This window comes from Stenella coeruleoalba (genome assembly GCF_951394435.1).
Source record: "Stenella coeruleoalba genome assembly, contig: scaffold_41, whole genome shotgun sequence".
NCBI classification, from domain to species: Eukaryota; Metazoa; Chordata; class Mammalia; order Artiodactyla; family Delphinidae; genus Stenella; species Stenella coeruleoalba.
In genome coordinates, this window is record NW_027646196.1 from 2,928,544 (window position 1) to 2,941,416 (window position 12,873).

Sequence of the window (12,873 nt, forward strand, 5' to 3'; positions counted from 1 at the left end):
GTTTGGCCCAGTTTGCAATTTCTGCGGAAGATGAACAGGAATAGCGAGAACCAATGAGAGACTAGCTAGAGATGTCTGGACGGGCAAATTTAACTCTCATTTCCCACCAGGAAGAGGAAATAACCAAAGGCTCAGCGTGCCATGCCGGAACCAGATTAGGGCCTGAAGCCATCCTGCGGTGTTGCGGCCAGCTCAAAAGATAGCGAGTTGAAGAAGGGAGCTCAGGGGCACTGTAATTCACAAACCTGCAGAGTTATAAATGACAGCTATCGTCCAAAAATATACTGAAGTAAGGCTGCCAAGAGGACTTGAAAGCGGGGCAGAATTGCAGGAAACCAATTTCAGGAGGTAGACTGGAATTGCATTGAAAGCATAGGAAAAGAGGCAGAACGTCCACAATGATGCAGTTGGCCAAAAAGGGCGTATGCGTTTTTTCCTGAATATATTCAGGAAAAAACGCATACGCTATTTTTGGCCAACCAAGCAAGCTTGCAAAGGAAATCTGCACTACAATGAAGTCTCACGTCCCCCCGGTCAAAAGGGCCATCTGAAAAAAGTGTAAAATCCAGAAAGGCAGGACAGGCCATGGAGAACTGGGAGCCTTGTTATGCTGATGGGCGGGATGTAAATTGCCAACAGCCACTCCGGAGAAGTGTATGGTGTTTCCTGAAACATCTAAAAAACAAAGCAACAGAGCCTAGGGCAATTCCACTTATGGTCCTATAGCTTAGGGAAATTAAAATAAAAAAGACACAGCCACCCCAATGTTTGGGACGCCTCTGTTTACAAGAACCTCGTTTACCGTACAAGTTCAATATCACAGAAAGTGAAAAATGGATAAAGAACTTGTGGTACTTACGTACAATGCAGTATCACTCAGCAATGCAATCTATGTCATCGGACCCGTAGCAGCATAATGAGTGGATTCAGGTACGATGATTCTAACTGAAATAAGTCACACAGAAAAAGAAACATCATAAGATATCACTAATACACGGAATGTAAACTTGGCTACACAGGAACTGAATTCCAAAACAGATCAGGGTCTCAAATTTAGAAAACCAACTTATGCTTGCTTAAGGGGAAAGGTGAGTTGGGGTGCTGCATGAAACCAGAGATTGAAATGAGCACAGATAAAATTCCTTAAGCCAAATATGGAATAGACAAGAGCTACTCCTTGCTCAACGAAATGGACTCAACACCCCATATTAAAAGCCTAAGAATGTACCTGACTAGTAAGTATCTTAAAACCTATGGATTGCTATGCCTCGAAAAGAGAATCAAGCGTGTGTACACGGGCATAAACGCAGCAGTGATAGGATTGGAGAGGTTCGGTGAGCAAATGAAGACCCTTTGAAGTCATATTGCATGGTACCCATTCCACGGGTCTCAACTCTCCAGGTTTAAGGTATTCTTCCTTCAGCTAAAACATGCATGTGGAACCTAGAGTATGATCAACCATGTGATCGGGAGACGTGTTCAAATATGTCTCAGTTTTCGTACCCTGGTACTCGGGTGCAACATTCCAGACGCTTTAGTAACACTCTCCCCACTTGGAGAGTCAGCGCCTTTAACCTCCTGTTTGACCCAGTTTGCAATTTCTGCGGAAGATGAACAGGAATAGCGAGAACCAATGAGAGACTAGCTGGAGGTGTCTGGACGGGCAAATTTAACTCTCATTTCCCACCAGGAAGAGGAAATAACCAAAGGCTCAGCGTGCCGTGCCGGAACCAGATTAGGGCCTGAAGCCATCCTGCGGTGTTGCGGCCAGGTCACAAGAAAGCGAGTTGAAGAAAGGAGCTCAGGGGCACTGTAATTCAGAAACCTGCAGAGTTATAAATGACAGCTATCGTCCAAAAATATACTGAAGTAAGGCTGCCAAGAGGACTTGAAAGCGGGGCAGAATTGCAGGAAACCGATTTCCGGAGGTAGACTGGAATTGCATTGAAAGCATAGGAAGAGGCAGAACGTCCACAATGATGCACTTGGCCAAAAAGGGCGTATGCGTTTTTTCCTGAATATATTCAGGAAAAAACGCATACGCACTTTTTGGCCAACCAAGCAAGCATGCAAAGGAAATCTGCACTACAATGAAGTCTCACTTCCCCCCGGTCAAAATGGCCATCTGAAAAAAGTGTAAAATCCAGAAAGGCAGGACAGGCCATGGAGAACTGGGAGCCTTGTTATGCTGATGGGCGGGATGTAAATTTCCAACAGACACTCGGGAGAAGTGTATGGTGTTTCCTGAAACATCTAAAAAACAAAGCAACAGAGCCTAGGGCACTTCCACTTATGGTCCTATAGCTTAGGGAAATTAAAATGAAAAAGACACAGCCACCCCAATGTTTGAGACGTCTCTGTTTACAAGAACCTCGTTTACAGTACAAGTTCAACATCGCAGAAAGGGAAAAATGGATAAAGAAGTTGTGGTATTTACTTACAAAGCAATATCACTCAGCAATGAAATCTATGTCATCAGGCCCTTAGCAGCACAATGAGTGGATTCAGGTATGATGATTCTAACTGAAATAAGTCACACAGAAAAAGAAACATCATAAGATATCAGTAATACACGGAATGTAAACTTGGCTACACAGGAACTGATTTGCAGAACAGAACAGGGTCTCAAATTTAGAAAACCAACTTATGCTTGCTTAAGCGTAAAGGTGAGTTGGGGTGCTGCATAAAACCAGAGATTGAAATGAGCACAGATAAAGTTCCTTAAGCCAAATATGGAATAGACAAGAGCTACTCCTTGCTCAATGAAATGGACTCAACACCGCATATTAAACGCCTAAGAATGTACCTGACTAGTAAGTATCTTAAAACCTATGGATTGCTATGTCTCTGAAAGAGAATCAAGCATGTGTACAGGGGCATAAACGCAGCAGTGATAGGATTGGAGAGGTTCGGTGAGCAAATGAAGACCCTTTGAAGTCATATTGCATTGTACCCATTCCACCGGTTTCAACTACCCAGGTTTAAGGTATTCTTCCTTCAGCTAAAACATGCATGTGGAACCTAGAGTATGATCAACCATGTGACCGGGAGACGTGTTCAAATATGTCTCAGTTTTCCTCCCCTGGTACTCGGGTGCAACATTCCAGACGCTTTACTAATACTCTCCCCATGTGGAGAGTCAGCGCCTTTAACCTCCTGTTTGGCCCAGTTTGCAAATTCTGCGGAAGATGAACAGGAATAGGGAGAACCAATGAGAGACTAGCTGGAGGTGTCTGGACGGGCAAATTTAACTCTCATTTCCCACCAGGAAGAGGAAATAACCAAAGGCTCAGCGTGCCGTGCCAGAAACAGATTAGGGCCTGAAGCCATCCTGCGGTGTTGCGGCCAGCTGAAAAGAAAGCGAGTTGAAGAAAGGAGCTCAGCGGCACTGTAATTCACAAACCTGCAGAGTTATAAATGACAGCTATCGTCCAAAAATATACTGAAGTAAGGCTGCCAAGAGGACTTGAAAGCGGGGCAGAATTGCAGGAAACCGATTTCAGGAGGTAGACTGGAATTGCATTGAAAGCATAGGAAAAGAGGCAGAACGTCCACAATGATGCACTTGGCGAAAAAAGACGTATGCGTTTTTTCCTGAATATATTCAGGAAAAAATGCATACGCAATTTTTGGCCAACCAAGCAAGCTTGCAAAGGAAATCTGCACTACAATGAAGTCTCACTTCCCCCCGGTCAAAAGGGCCATCTGAAAAAATTGTAAAATCCAGAAAGGCAGGACAGGCCATGGAGAACTGGGAGCCTGGTTATGCTGATGGGCGGGATGTAAATTGCCAACAGACACTCGGGAGAAGTGTATGGTGTTTCCTGCAACATCTAAAAAACAAAGTAACAGAGCCTAGGGCACTTCCACTTATGGTCCTATAGCTTAGGGAAATTAAAATCAAAAAGACACAGCCACCCCAAAGTTTGGGACGCCTCTGTCTACAAGAACCTCGTTTACAGTACAAGTTCAATATCACAGAAAGTGAAAAATGGATAAAGAAGTTGTGGTATTTACTTACAAAGCAATATCACTCAGCAATGAAATCTATGTCATCAGGCCCTTAGCAGCACAATGAGTGGATTCAGGTATGATGATTCTAACTAAAATAAGTCACACAGAAAAAGAAACATCATAAGATATCACTAATACACGGAATGTAAACTTGGCTACACAGGAACTGAATTACAGAACAGAACAGGGTCTCAAATTTAGAAAACCAACTTATGCTTGCTTAAGGGTAAAGGTGAGTTTGGGTGTTGCTAAAACCAGAGATCAAAATGAGCACAGATAAAGTTCCTTAAGCCAAATATGGAATAGACAAGAGCTACTCCTTGCTCAACAAAATGGACGCAACACCGCATATTAAACGCCTAAGAATGTACCTGACTAGTAAGTATCTTAAAACCTATGGATTGCTATGTCTCCGAAAGAGAATCAAGCATGTGTACAGGGGCATAAACGCAGCAGTGATAGGATTGGAGAGGTTCGGTGAGCAAATGAAGACCCTTTGAAGTCATATTGCATGGTACCCATTCCACGGGTTTCAACTACCCAGGTTACGGTATTCTTCCTTCAGCTGAAACATGCATGTGGAACCTAGAGTATGATCAACCATGTGATCGGGAGATGTGTTCAAATATGTCTCAGTTTTCCTCCCCTGGTACTCGGGTGCAACATTCCAGACGCTTTACTAACACTCTCCCGACTTGGAGAGTCAGTCCCTTTAACCTCCTGTTTGGCCCAGGTTGCAATTTCTGCGGAAGATGAACAGGAATAGCGAGAACCAATGAGAGACTAGCTGGAGGTGTCTGGACGGGCAAATTTAACTCTCATTTCCCACCAGGAAGAGGAAATAACCAAAGGCTCAGCGTGCCGTGCCGGAACCAGATTAGGGCCTGAAGCCATCCTGCGGTGTTGCGGCCAGGTCACAAGAAAGCGAGTTGAAGAAAGGAGCTCAGGGGCACTGTAATTCACAAACCTGCAGAGTTATAAATGACAGCTATCGTCCAAAAATATACTGAAGTAAGGCTGCCAAGAGGACATGAAAGCGGGGCAGAATTGCAGGAAACCGATTTCAGGAGGTAGACTGGAATTGCATTGAAAGCATAGGAAAAGAGGCAGAACGTCCACAATGATGCACTTGGCCAAAAAGGGCATATGCGTTTTTTCCTGAATATATTCAGGAAAAAACGCATATGCCCTTCTTGGCCAACCAAGCAATCTTGCAAAGGAAATCTGCACTACAATGAAGTCTCACGTCCCCCCGGTCAAAAGGGCCATCTGAAAAAAGTGTAAAATCCAGAAAGGCAGGACAGGCCATGGAGAACTGGGAGCCTTGTTATGCTGATGGGCGGGATGTAAATTGCCAACAGACACTGGGGAGAAGTGTATGGTGTTTCCTGAAACATCTAAAAAACAAAGCAACAGAGCCTAGGGCACTTCCACTTATGGTCCTATAGCTTAGGGAAATTAAAATCCAAAAGACACAGCCACCACAAAGATTGGGACGCCTCTGTTTACAAGAACCTCGTTTACCGTACAAGTTCAATATCACAGAAAGTGAAAAATGGATAAAGAACTTGTGGTACTTACCTACAATGCAGTATCACTCAGCAATGAAATCTATGTCATCAGGCCCATAGCAGCATAATGAGTGGATTCAGGTACGATGATTCTAACTGAAATAAGTCACACAGAAAAAGAAACATCATAAGATATCACTAATACACGGAATGTAAACTTGGCTACACAGGAACTGAATTACAGAACAGAACAGGGTCTCAAATTTAGAAAACCAACTTATGCTTGCTTAAGGGGAAAGGTGAGTTGGGGTGCTGCATAAAACCAGAGATTGAAATGAGCACAGATAAAGTTCCTTAAGCCAAATATGGAATAGACAAGAGCTACTCCTTGCTCAACGAAATGGACTCAACACCCCATATTAAACGCCTAAGAATGTACCTGATTAGTAAGTATCTTAAAACCTATGGATTGCTATGTCTCCGAAAGAGAATCAAGCATGTGTACAGGGGCATAAACGCAGCAGTGATAGGATTGGAGAGGTTCGGTGAGCAAATGAAGACCCTTTGAAGTCATATTACATGGTACCCATTCCACGGGTTTCAACTACCCAGCTTTAAGGTATTCTTCCTTCAGCTAAAACATGCATGTGGAAGCCAGAATATGATCAACCATGTGAACGGGAGACGTGTTCAAATATGTCTCAGTTTTCCTCCCGTGGTACTCGGGTGCAACATTCCAGACGCTTTACTAACACTCTCCCCACTTGGAGAGTCAGCGCCTTTAACCTCCTGTTTGGCCCAGTTTGCAATTTCTGCGGAAGATGAACAGGAATAGCGAGAACCAATGAGAGACTAGCTGGAGGTGTCTGGACGGGCAAATTTAACTCTCATTCCCCACCAGGAAGAGGAAATAACCAAAGGCTCAGCGTGCCGTGCGGGAACCAGATTAGGGCCTGAAGCCATCCTGCGGTGTTGCGGCCAGCTCAAAAGAAAGCGAGTTGAAGAAAGGAGCTGAGGGGCACTGTAATTCACAAACCTGCAGAGTTATAAATGACAGCTATCGTCCAAAAATATACTGAAGTAAGGCTGCCAAGAGGACTTGAAAGCGGGGCAGAATTGCAGGAAACCGATTTCAGGAGGTAGACTGGAATTGCATTGAAAGCATAGGAAAAGAGGCAGAACGTCCACAATGATGCACTTTGCCAAAAAGGGCGTATGCGTTTTTTCCTGAATATATTCAGGAAAAAACGCATACGCCCTTTTTGGCCAACCAAGCAAGCTTGCAAAGGAAATCTGCACTACAATGAAGTCTCACTTCCCCCCTGTCAAAAGGGCCATCTGAAAAAAGTGTAAAATCCAGAAAGGCAGGACAGGCCATGGAGAACTGGGAGCCTTGTTATGCTGATGGGCGGGATGTAAATTGCCAACAGACACTCGGGAGAAGTGTATGGTGTTTCCTGAAACATCTAAAAAACAAAGCAACAGAGCCTAGGGCACTTCCACTTATGGTCCTATAGCTTAGGGAAATTAAAATCAAAAAGACACAGCAACCCCAAAGTTTGGAACGGCTCTGTTTACAAGACCCTCGTTTACAGTACAAGTTCAACATAACAGAAAGTGAAAAATGGATAAAGAAGTTGTGGTATTTACTTACAAAGCAATATTACTCAGCAATGAAATCTATGTCATCAGGCCCTTAGCAGCACAATGAGTGGATTCAGGTATGATGATTCTAACTGAAATAAGTCACACAGAAAAAGAAACATCATAAGATATCAGTAATACACGGAATGTAAACTTGGCTACACAGGAACTGAATTCGAAAAGAGAACAGGGTCTCAAATTTAGAAAACCAACTTATGCTTGCTTAAGGGGAAAGGTGAGTTGGGGTGCTGCATAAAACCAGAGATTGAAATGAGCACAGATAAAGTTTCTTAAGCCAAATATGGAATAGACAAGAGCTACTCCTTGCTCAACGAAATGGACTCAACACCCCATATTAAACGCCTAAGAATGTACCTGACTAGTAAGTATCTTAAAACCTATGGATTGCTATGTCTCCGAAAGAGAATCAAGCATGTGTAAAGGGGAATAAACGCAGCAGTGATAGGATTGGAGAGATTCGGTGAGCAAATGAAGACCCCTTTGACGTCATATTGCATGGTACCCATTCCACGGGTCTCAACTCTCCAGGTTTAAGGTATTCTTCCTTCAGCTAAAACATGCATGTGGAACCCAGAGTATGATCAACCATGTGATCCGGAGACGTGTTCAAATATGTCTCAGTTTTCGTACCCTGGTACTTGGGTGCAACATTCCAGACGCTTTACTAACAATCTCCCGACTTGGAGAGTCAGTCCCTTTAACCTCCTGTTTGGCCCAGTTTGCCATTTCTGCGGAAGATGAACAGGAATAGCGAGAACCAATGAGAGACTAGCTGGAGGTGTCTGGACGGGCAAATTTAACTCTCATTTCCCACCAGGAAGAGGAATTAACCAAAGGCTCAGCGTGCCGTGCCGGAACCAGATTAGGGCCTGATGCCATCCTGCGGTGTTGCGACCACTTTCCAAGAAAGCGATTTGAAGAAAGGAGCTCAGGGGCACTGTAATTCACAAACCTGCAGAGTTATAAATGACAGCTTTCGTCCAAAAATATACTGAAGTAAGGCTGCCAAGAGGACTTGAAAGCGGGGCAGAATTGCAGGAAACCGATTTCAGGAGGTAGACTGGAATTGCATTGAAAGCATAGGAAAAGAGGCAGAACGTCCACAATGATGCACTTGGCCAAAAAGGGCGTATGCGTTTTTTCCTGAATATATTCAGGAAAAAACGCATACGCCCTTTTTGGCCAACCAAGCAAAATTGCAAAGGAAATCTGCACTACAATGAAGTCTCACTTCCCCCCGGTCAAAAGGGACATCTGAAAAAAGTGTAAAATCCAGAAAGGCAGGACAGGCCATGGAGAACTGGGAGCCTTGTTATGCTGATGGGCGGGATGTAAATTGCCAACAGACACTCGGGAGAAGTGTATGGTGTTTCCTGAAACATCTAAAAAACAAAGCAACAGAGCCTAGGGCACTTCCACTTATGGTCCATTAGCTTAGGGAAATTAAAATCAAAAAGACACAGCCACCCCAAAGTTTGGAACGGCTCTGTTTACAAGAACCTCGTTTACCGTACAAGTTCAATATCACAGAAAGTGAAAAATGGATAAAGAACTTGTGGTACTTACGTACAATGCAGTATCACTCAGCAATGAAATCTATGTCATCAGGCCCGTAGCAGCATAATGAGTGGATTCAGGTACGATGATTCTAACTGAAATAAGTCACACAGAAAAAGAAACATCATAAGATATCAGTAATACACGGAATGTAAACTTGGCTACACAGGAACTGAATTCCAAAACAGAACAGGGTCTCAAATTTAGAAAACCAACTTATGCTTGCTTAAGGGTAAAGGTGAGTTGGGGTGCTGCATAAAACCAGAGATTGAAATGAGCACAGATAAACATCCTTAAGCCAAATATGGAATAGACAAGAGCTACTCCTTGCTCAACGAAATGGTCTCAACACCCCATATTAAACGCCTAAGAATGTACCTGACTAGTAAGTATCTTAAAACCTATGGATTGCTATGTCTCCGAAAGAGAATCAAGCGTGTGTACAGGGGCATAAACGCAGCAGTGATAGGGTTGGAGAGGTTCGGTGAGCAAATGAAGACCCTTTGAAGTCATATTGCATGGTACCCATTCCACAGGTTTCAACTACCCAGGTTTAAGGTATTCTTCCTTCAGCTAAAACATGCATGTGGAACCTAGAGTATGATCAACCGTGTGATTGGAAGACGTGTTCAAATATGTCTCAGTTTTCGTACCCTGGTACTCGGGTGCAACATTCCAGATGCTTTACTAACACTCTCCCGACTTGGAGAGTCAGTCCCTTTAACCTCCTGTTTGGCCCAGTTTGCAATTTCTGCGGAAGATGAACAGGAATAGCGAGAACCAATGAGAGAGTAGCTGGAGGTGTCTGGACGGGAAAATTTAACTCTCATTTCCCACCAGGAAGAGGAAATAACCAAAGGCTCAGCGTGCCGTGCCGGAACCAGATTAGGGCCTGAAGCCATCCTGCGGTGTTGCGGCCAGGTCACAAGAAAGCGAGTTGAAGAAAGGAGCTCAGGGGCACTGTAATTCACAAACCTGCAGAGTTATAAATGACAGCTATCGTCCAAAAATATACTGAAGTAAGGCTGCCAAGAGGACTTGAAAGCGGGGCAGATTTGCCGGAAACCGATTTCAGGAGGTAGACTGGAATTGCATTGAAAGCATAGGAAAAGAGGCAGAACGTCCACAATGATGCACTTGGCCAAAAAGGGCGTATGCGTTTTTTCCTGAATATATTCAGGAAAAAACGCATACGCCCTTTTTGGCCAACCAAGCAAGCTTGCAAAGGAAATCTGCACTACAATGAAGTCTCACTTCCCCCCGGTCAAAGGGCCATCTGAAAAAAGCGTAAAATCCAGAAAGGCAGGACAGGCCATGGAGAACTGGGAGCCTTGTTATGCTGATGGGCGGGATGTAAATTGCCAACAGACACTCGGGAGAAGTGTATGGTGTTTCCTGAAACATCTAAAAAACAAAGCAAAAGAGCCTAGGGCACTTCCACTTATGGTCCTATAGATTAGGGAAATTAAAATCAAAAAGACACAGCCACCCCAAAGTTTGGGACGCCTCTGTTTACAAGAACCTCGTTTACCGTACAAGTTCAACATCGCAGAAAGTGAAAAATGGATAAAGAAGTTGTGGTATTTACTTACAAAGCAATATCACTCAGCAATGAAATCTATGTCATCAGGCCCTTAGCAGCACAATGAGTGGATTCAGGTATGATGATTCTAACTGAAATAAGTCACACAGAAAAAGAAACATCATAAGATATCAGTAATACACGGAATGTAAACTTGGCTACACAGGAACTGAATTACAGAACAGAACAGGGTCTCAAATATAGAAAACCAACTTATGCTTGCTTAAGGGTAAAGGTGAGTTGGGGTGCTGCATAAAACCAGAGATTGAAATGAGCACAGATAAAGTTCCTTAAACCAAATATGGAATAGACAAGAGCTACTCCTTGCTCAACGAAATGGACTCAACACCGCATATTAAACGCCTAAGAATGTACCTGACTAGTAAGTATCTTAAAACCTATGGATTGCTATGTCTCTGAAAGAGAAACAAGCGTGTGTACAGGGGCATAAACACAGCAGTGATAGGATTGGAGAGGTTTGGTGAGCAAATGAAGAGAGTTTGAAGTCATATTGCATGGTACCCATTCCACGGGTCTCAACTCTCCAGGTTTAAGGGATTCTTCCTTCAGCTAAAACATGCATGTGGAACCTAGAGTATGATCAACCGTTTGATAGGGAGACGTCTTCAAATATGTCTCCGTTCTCGTCCCATGGTACTCGGGTGCAACATTCCAGACGCTTTACTAATACTCTCCCCACTTGGAGAGTCAGTGCCTTTAACCTCCTGTTTGGCGCAGTTTGCAATTTCTGCGGAAGATGAACAGGAATAGGGAGAACCAATGAGAGACTAGCTGGAGGTGTCTGGACGGGCAAATTTAACTCTCATTTCCCACCAGGAAGAGGAAATAACCAAAGGCTCAGCGTGCCGTGCCAGAAACAGATTAGGGCCTGAAGCCATCCTGCGGTGTTGCGGCCAGCTGAAAAGAAAGCGAGTTGAAGAAAGGAGCTCAGCGGCACTGTAATTCACAAACCTGCAGAGTTATAAATGACAGCTATCGTCCAAAAATATACTGAAGTAAGGCTGCCAAGAGGACTTGAAAGCGGGGCAGAATTGCAGGAAACCGATTTCAGGAGGTAGACTGGAATTGCATTGAAAGCATAGGAAAAGAGGCAGAACGTCCACAATGATGCACTTGGCGAAAAAAGACGTATGCGTTTTTTCCTGAATATATTCAGGAAAAAATGCATACGCAATTTTTGGCCAACCAAGCAAGCTTGCAAAGGAAATCTGCACTACAATGAAGTCTCACTTCCCCCCGGTCAAAAGGGCCATCTGAAAAAATTGTAAAATCCAGAAAGGCAGGACAGGCCATGGAGAACTGGGAGCCTGGTTATGCTGATGGGCGGGATGTAAATTGCCAACAGACACTCGGGAGAAGTGTATGGTGTTTCCTGCAACATCTAAAAAACAAAGTAACAGAGCCTAGGGCACTTCCACTTATGGTCCTATAGCTTAGGGAAATTAAAATCAAAAAGACACAGCCACCCCAAAGTTTGGGACGCCTCTGTCTACAAGAACCTCGTTTACAGTACAAGTTCAATATCACAGAAAGTGAAAAATGGATAAAGAAGTTGTGGTATTTACTTACAAAGCAATATCACTCAGCAATGAAATCTATGTCATCAGGCCCTTAGCAGCACAATGAGTGGATTCAGGTATGATGATTCTAACTAAAATAAGTCACACAGAAAAAGAAACATCATAAGATATCACTAATACACGGAATGTAAACTTGGCTACACAGGAACTGAATTACAGAACAGAACAGGGTCTCAAATTTAGAAAACCAACTTATGCTTGCTTAAGGGTAAAGGTGAGTTTGGGTGTTGCTAAAACCAGAGATCGAAATGAGCACAGATAAAGTTCCTTAAGCCAAATATGGAATAGACAAGAGCTACTCCTTGCTCAACAAAATGGACGCAACACCGCATATTAAACGCCTAAGAATGTACCTGACTAGTAAGTATCTTAAAACCTATGGATTGCTATGTCTCCGAAAGAGAATCAAGCATGTGTACAGGGGCATAAACGCAGCAGTGATAGGATTGGAGAGGTTCGGTGAGCAAATGAAGACCCTTTGAAGTCATATTGCATGGTACCCATTCCACGGGTTTCAACTACCCAGGTTACGGTATTCTTCCTTCAGCTGAAACATGCATGTGGAACCTAGAGTATGATCAACCATGTGATCGGGAGATGTGTTCAAATATGTCTCAGTTTTCGTACCCTGGTACTCGGGTGCAACATTCCAGACGCTTTACTAACACTCTCCCGACTTGGAGAGTCAGTCCCTTTAACCTCCTGTTTGGCCCAGGTTGCAATTTCTGCGGAAGATGAACAGGAATAGCGAGAACCAATGAGAGACTAGCTGGAGGTGTCTGGACGGGCAAATTTAACTCTCATTTCCCACCAGGAAGAGGAAATAACCAAAGGCTCAGCGTGCCGTGCCGGAACCAGATTAGGGCCTGAAGCCATCCTGCGGTGTTGCGGCCAGCTCACAAGAAAGCGAGTTGAAGAAAGGAGCTGAGGGGCACTGTAATTC

At 43.8% G+C, this 12,873-nt stretch overlaps 1 long non-coding RNA gene across 1 annotated transcript in view; it reads right to left on the minus strand.

The window, feature by feature from the left end:
* LOC307181264 overlaps positions 1-12,873 on the minus strand; it is a 102,268-nt gene that overhangs the window by 50,757 nt on the left and 38,638 nt on the right. The gene's annotated exons all lie outside the window — the stretch shown is intronic.